Genomic DNA, 7,659 nt, shown 5'->3' with positions numbered 1-7,659 from the left:
CCTCCTCCTCCTCCTCCTCCTCCTCCTCCTCCTTCTCCTCTTAGTACTGGGGATTGAACCCAGGGAAATCCTATCTCTGAGCTACACCTCCAGCTCTTTTTTATTATTATTTTGAAATCATCTCATGAAGTTACTGCATGCTCAAACCTGCGATCCTCCCATCTCAGCCTCCCAAGTACTGGTGTTATAGGTAGTGCTCCCCTGCATCTGATCACATCTATATTTTTTAAAGAGTTCCTTGGTAATCCTGATGTACAGCTGGGATGCAGGACCATGGCACCATGGCAGAGGAATAAAGGTATTTTAACTAAGTGCTCATTCCGTGCATGGGTAAGTGGACGCTCCAAGAGCCTTGCTCTGGGGCTCTTCTTGGAGGTGCCTGAGGACCTGAGGCTGGGTCTCCTGGCCTAGTTGCCCTCTTCTCTCTTTCCTATTCCAGGTGTGAGCAGAAGTCATCTCTAGGTGGGGTTATAAAAGTTGTTTAAACTCTCTTTTGCAGGTCTGTTTTCTAATGTTTCACTAAAAGTATGAATTGCTTTGGGCATAAGATAAAAGCAAAGAATAAAAAAAGAATTAAGGAGTTCTATTAAAGGCATCATCTTTATAGTACTACTATTCTCCCGTGAGCACTGTCTCTTCAAATTGTAGTCAGCGGCCTTTAGCAAACTTGTGGCTCAGACCAAGGGGCTCACAGATCATAACTCTGAGCCCAGACCTAGGGAAACCAGAATGCTTGGGTGCACAGATCCCTGGGGCCTGGGCCTCCCAAGGGGGAGCGGATGAAGCAGAGGCCCTAGAGAAAAGGTGCCGGGCTCTGAGCCACCAGAGGGCCACAGAACTGGACCCGAGGCTCCTCGCAAGGCGTCTCCAGTGACTATCAGGGAGATGGCTTCAGGAAAGAGAACTTGGGCCTAGTTCTTAAAGAAGATAGCAGGAAAGGGACCTTTAGGATTGAGGGATGGGGCCTGTATAATGCTAAAGAGACTGGAATTAATAAAAATGGGGACGGGACAGTAGTAGGATGTAAGTACATGAAGGCAGAGACTTTCCGTGTGTGTGTGTGTGTGTGTGTGTATTACTGGAGATTGAACCCAGGGGGCTTTTACCTTTGAGCTACACTACCAGCCCAATTCTATTTTATTTTGTGGTATAGGGTATTAAACCCAGAGGCCTTCTAACTCTGAATTATAGACCCCAGCCCTGTTTTATTTCATTCTTATTTTGAAACAGGGTCTAAGTTGTTGAAGGTCTCACTAAGGATGAGACTGGCCTAGAACCTGCAATCCTCCTGTCTCGGCCTCCCAAGTACTAGGATTACAGGCATGCACCTCCACACCTGGCTTCATGTCTGTTCTGTGTATGCAGCTATATATGAGAATAGTGCCTAGAATACAATATATATATTAAATTAATATTTATTAATCAAATGCACAATTGTGGACATTGGTAGTGGAGGAGGAATGAAGACAGAAAAGGGATGCAAGTGTTTAAGTGCAGGGCAAAAAAGAAAGGAAGGAATTTTTACTTATTGAGTACCTGCTATTTGTTAGTTACTGTGCTAATAATAAGCTCTTTCAATTATATATTGACTTTTCCAGTGCTGGGGATTGAACTTCTATTATATATTGAACTTCTAGTATTGAACTTCTATTATATATTGACTTTTCCAGTGCTGGGGATTGAACTTCTAGTATGTGGGCCTTCCCACGTACTAGAAGGGTGCTCTTCCACTGAGCTATATCCTCCAGACCTTTTTTAAATTTTTAATTTTGAGATAGGGTGTTACTAAGTTTCAAAAGCTGGCCTTGAACTTGCAATCCTCCTGCCTCAGCCTCTCAAGTAGCTGGAATTAAAGACATTTGTCACCATGGAGAGTTTTTTTTTTGTGTGTGTGTGGGGGGGGGGTCTGGGGAAGGAACCCAAGGAGCATTTAGCCTCTAAGCTACACACCTTGCCCTATTTTTTATTCTTTATTTTGAAACAGGTCTCACTGAGTTGCAAAGGGCCTTACTAAGTAGCTGAGGCTGGCCGCAAACCGAGATCCTCTTGTTTCAGCTTCCCAAGTGCTGGGATTACAAGCGTGTGCCGCCACGCCCGGTGCCATGAGGAGTTTTTTCATACTGAACTTGCTTGTTTCTGTGCTAGGGATCTAACTCAGTGGTGAAGGCTTGCATAACATGCACAAGGCCCTGGATTCAATCTCCAGTACTGCAAAAAAGGAAAGGAAGGAAGGAAGGAAGGAAGGAAGGAAGGAAGGAAGGAAGGAAGGAAGGAAGGAAGGGAGGGGAGAAAGGAAGAAAGGAAGAAAGAAAATAAGAAAATTAAAGTTTATATATTTTTGACTAGTTTATACTAGTTATTTTATTTTATATTTTGTACTACTGGAGAATTGAACTCAGAGTCATACTACCTCTGAGCTACACCCCAGCCCTATTTTATTTTTATTTTTATTTTGAAACAGTCTCACTGAGTTGCAGAGTACCTAAATTGCTGAGGCTAGCTGCAAATCTGTGAACCTCCTGTCTCAGCCTCCCAGGACTGGGATTACCTGTATGTGACACTATATCCAGCTTAAACTAGTTATTTTGCCATGGGGCATGGTGGCCCATGCTTGTAATTGGGAGGCTGAGACTGGAGGAGTACGGTTCAAGGACAGCCTCAGCTACTTAGTGAGGCCCTCCACAATTTAGTGAGACCCTGTTTCAGAAAAAGAATAAAAATAGGTCAAAGGGTGTAGCTTGGAGGTTGAATGCCCCTAGGTTCCATCCCCAGACCTGCCAAAAAAAAAAAAAAAAGTTATTTTAATGTTTAACTTTTTTGGCAGCGCTGGGGATCAAGCATGCTAGGCAACCATTACACCACCAAGCTATGCTTCCAGCCCTCTAATATTTAATTTTGTTCATTTTTGTGGCCCTGGGGATTGAACCCAAGGATACTCTACCACTAAGCTACATTTTTAAATAGAGCTCACTAAGTTGCTGAGGCTGCCCTCAAACTTTCAATCTTTTTCTTTTTCTTTTTTTCAGTAGTGGGGATGGAACTCAGGGCATTCTACCTCCAAGCTACACCCCTAACCCCATATTTTTATTCTTTGTTTTGAAACAGGGTCTTACTGAGTTGCAAAGGGCCTCACTAAGTAGCTGAGGCTGGGTGCAAACTGAGATCCTCCTATCTCAGCCTCCCAGATGCTGGGATTACAAGCGTGTGCCACCATGTTTGGTTTTCAATCTTCTTTTCTCAGCCTCCCAAGTACTGAGATCACATGTGAATGTCACAGAACCCGGCTAATTGTTCTTTCTTTTCTCTTCTTTTCTTTTCTTTCTTTCCTTTTTTATTTTTTATTTTTTATTTTTTGCAGTACTGGGGATGGAACCCAGGGTCATTGTACCTTTGAGTTACACCTCCAGCCTTATTTTTTAGTCTTTTTGTTTTTGAAACAAGGCTTCACTGAGTTGCGAAGGGCCTTGCTAAGTAGCTGAGGCTGTCCATGACCCGCGATCCTCCAGTCTCTGCCTCCTGCATGCTGGGATTACAAGCATGTACCACCATGCCAGGCTACTTGTTATTTCTTTAATTTTTTTTTTTCGGGTCTGGGGATGGAACCCAGGGGCATTTGACCTCCGAGCTATACCCCCTGCCCTATTTTTTATTCTTTATTTTGAAACCGGGTGTCACTGAGTTGCAGAGGGCCTCACTAAGTAGCTGAGACTGTCCGCGAACCATGATCCTCCAGGTCTCAGCCTCCCAAATGCTGGGATTACAAGCGTGCGCCACCACGCCCGGCTATTTCTTTAATTTTTTATTTTGAAAAATGTGAAGCCTACAGAAAGTTGCAAATTTGCAAATACTACAGTGAATATCCATGTATCTAGATTTACCAATTGTTGACATTTTGTAACATTTGCTTTATCTTTTATTTTTTTGTACTGCTTGAAAATTGATTGCAGAAATCATGACATCTCAGCTCTAAAACTTCAGTGTGTATTTCCAATGAAAAGGAACATTCTCCTATATAACTATGATACTATTCTTATACTATTTGTTGCACTACCATTAACTAATGTAAAACCTATACTTGGATTTTTCCAAATGCCTTTTGTGGCCTTTTCTCTCCCCTTTAATCCAGGATCTAATTAAGGATTGCATATTGCCATTAGTTTTGTCTCTCCATCTTTTTATTCTTCTTAAATATAGGATAGCTTTTTATCAGTTATTTTGTTATAGCAACACAGAACAGCCTAAAACACTTTGTTTTGAATGATGATAACATGAATATATGCAATTATCAAAACTCATGACACTAAGTGGGGTGTAGTGGCACACGCTTATAACCTCAGAACTTGGGAGTATTTTGTTATAGCAACAATCTGGATAGCCTTCTTTTTTAGAAAAAATTGAAATATAATTTGCATACAATAAGATGTATAGGTATTATATATTTAGTGTAATGAGTTGTTTTTTGTTTTGTTTTGTTTTTAGTACTAGGAATTGAACCCAGGGGCATTCTATCTCCGAACTACATCCCCAGCCCTATTTTTTTAATTCTTTATTCTGAAACAGGGTCTTGCTAAGCTGCAGAGATCTTCACTAAGTAGCTGAGGCTGGCTGAGAACCTGTGATCCTACTGTCTCGGTCTCCCAAGTACTGAGATTATAACCGTGCGCCACTACACCCAGCTTAGTGTCATGAGTTTTGATAATTGCATATATCCATGTTATCACCATTCAGAACAAAGTGTTTTAGGCTGTTCTGTGTTGCTATAACAAAATACCTGATACTAAGTAATATATAAAGAAAAGAGGTTTATTTGGCTTACGATCCTTGTTGCTGGAAAGTCTAAACAGCATGGCATCTGGCCATGAACCTGCGATCCTATCTCTAGTAGTAGGATTGTAGCTTTAAATTCATATCTCTCTCTCTCTCTCTCTCTCTCTCTCTCTCTCTCTCTCTCTCTCTCTCGCATGCTTGTAATCCCAGTGCTCGGGAGGCAGAGACAGGATGATCGCGCAGGTGCTGGTTTAAGAGACCCTGTTTCCAAAATAAAAAAGTATAAAATAGGTCTGGGAGTGTACCCCGGAGGAAGAAGGACTTCCAGGAACCCCAGTACCACCAAAAAATAAAAGAAAGAAAGAAAGAAAGAAAGAAAGAAAGAAAGAAAGAAAGAAAGAAAGAAAGAAAGAAAGAAATTACATCTCTCTGATAACTAATGGTGTTGGACTTCATTTCATATGCTTACTGGCCATTCACACATCTTTGTGAGCTGGGTGTGGTGGTACACAACTGTAATCCCAGTACTTGGAAGGCTGAGACAGGAGGATCACAGGTTCAGTGCCAGCCTCAGTAATTTAGCGAGACTTTCAGCAACTTAGCAAGACCCTGTTTTGTTTGTTTGTTTGTTTGGTGGTACTGGGGTTCCTGGAAACCCTTCTATTTCCGGGCTACACTCCCAGACCTATTTTTATACTTTATTTGGAAACAGGGTCTCTTAAGCCAGCGTGGTTGGCTTCAAACCTGCGCGATCCTCCTGTCTCCGCCTCCCAAGCGCAGGGATTACAAGCGTGCGCCACCACGCCCGGCTAACAAGACTCTGTTTTAAAACAAAAAAAGAAAAGGGGCTGGGGGTATAGTTCAGCACGAGAATGCCCAGGGTTTAATCCCATAAACACACACATACAAAGATTTTTTTGTGTGTGAAGTGTTTTTAAGTCTTTTGGCTGTGTGTGTCTTGCTGGGGATGAAGCCCCAGGTGCCAGGGGTACTAGACAAGTCTTCAACCATTGAGCTATACTCCCAGCTCCTGGCCATTTTTTATTTTAGTTTTTACTAATTATAGATTTGCAGAAATTCTTTGTATATTCTAGATATAAGTTCTTTGTCAGATATACATTCTGTTGGTAGTTTTCTATCATGGATTACCTGTGTGTGTGTGTGTGTGTGTGTGTGTGTGTGTGTGTGTGTGTTGTGTGTGTGTGTGTGTGTGTGTGGGTACTGGGAGTTGAACCCAGAGGCATTCTACCTTTAACCTATACCACAGCCCAATTTTCTTTCCCTTTCTTTCTTTCTTTCTTTCTTTCTTTCTTTCTTTCTTTCCTTCCTCCCTCCCTCCTTCCCTCCCTCCCTTCTCTCTCTCTCTCTTTCTCTCTCTCTCTCTCTCTCTTTCTCTCTTTCTTTCTTTCTTTCTTTCTTTCTTTCTTTCTTTCTTTCTTTCTTTCTTTTTCCTTCCTTCCATTTCCTTTTCTTTTCTTTTTTTGCAGTACTGGGGATGGAACCCAGGGGCATTCTACCTCTGAGCTACACACTCAGCTCTAGTTTTTTTTATTCTTATTTTGAAACAGGGTCTCACTGAGTTGCAAAAGGCCTTACTCAGTAGTAGCTGAGGCTGTCTGTGGACTGCGATCCTCTTGTCTCAGCCTCCCAAATGCTGGGATTACAAGTGTGTGCCACCATGCCCAACTCCAATTTTATTTCTTATTTGGAAACAAGTTCTCCCTAGGTCGATGAGAGTCGATGAGAGCCTTGCTATGTTGCCAAGGGAAACTTGTGATCCTCCTGTTTCAGTCTCCCAAGTACTGGGATTATAGGTGTGCACCACTGCACCTGGCTTGATAGTAATTTTTTAATGCTGTCTACGTGCATTAGTTGGCACTTTTCTGTAAAGAATAGTTTTCTCTTCCCACCTCTTTGAAAATATTATTATTATTATTATTATTATTATTATTGGCATTATTTTACTTCAGTGTGTATGTTGTATACTGGGGATTAAACCCAGGGGCATTCTACCTCCTAGCTACACCCCCAACCTCATTTTATTTTTATTTTGAAACAGGCTCTAGCTAGGTTAGAGAGTCTCACTACTTGTTGAGACTGTCCTCAAACGTTTGATACTCCTGTCTCAGCCTCCCAAGTACTGGAATTACAGGCATGTACCACGATGGAATTACAGGCACCATGCTTGGCTAGTCTAAGAATTTTATACAGTGTGTCAGATGTGTGGGCTTGTATATTTCCATGTGAATCTGAAAAGTGATAACAGGGTCCCTGTTAAGACATGTTGAGGCCCTTAACTTTTCCCTTCCTGAAAAAAAGAGTCTGAAAGCCATCTGGGATGCGTGAGAAGTCAGGCATGTGTTGGATGTTCATATGTGGAGGAGTGGGAAGAGGGAGGGGAACCTCTTTGGCCAAGAGCCGGGTACCAAAGAGAAGAAGCAGAGTGAGGAGGGTGTCTCTGAAAGGGGGGCCCACGTGGTGGCGCACGCTTGTAATCCCAGCATTTGGAAGGCTGAGACCTGGAGGATCACGGTTCGCGGACAGCCTCAGCTACTTAGTGAGGCCCTCTGCAACTCAGTGAGACCCGGTTTCAAAATAAAGAATAAAAAATAGGGTGGGGGGTGTCACTCGGAGGTCAAAATGCCCCTGGGTTCCATCCCCAGACCCGCAAAAAAAAAAAGGGGGGGGCCCAGCTTGGGGAGTTGGAACCCAAGTGGGATAAGGAGAGTGCCCAATCAAGAGGGTAGCCCCACCAGCGGGGTCACACACACCTATATCCCACCTACATAGGAGGCTGAGTCAGGAAGATGGCAAGCTCAAAGCCATTCTCCCATAGCTGGTATGGTGGCACACACCTGAAATCCCAGCATTTGGAGAGCTGAGACAGGAATA

At 42.8% G+C, this 7,659-nt stretch overlaps 1 protein-coding gene across 1 annotated transcript in view; it reads left to right on the top strand.

The window, feature by feature from the left end:
* The window catches only part of PLEKHA7 (pleckstrin homology domain containing A7), a gene marked incomplete at both ends in the record, with an annotated part of 246,813 nt that continues 239,154 nt past the window's right edge, over window positions 1-7,659 (top strand). Inside the window, one exon of the mRNA XM_080697927.1 lies at window positions 1-43. The remainder of the gene's footprint in view (window positions 44-7,659) is intronic.

The sequence above is a fragment of the Muscardinus avellanarius genome, assembly GCF_963383645.1.
Source record: "Muscardinus avellanarius genome assembly, chromosome: 1".
Lineage (NCBI taxonomy): Eukaryota > Metazoa > Chordata > Mammalia > Rodentia > Gliridae > Muscardinus > Muscardinus avellanarius.
This window is presented reverse-complemented; position numbering and strand designations above follow the sequence as displayed.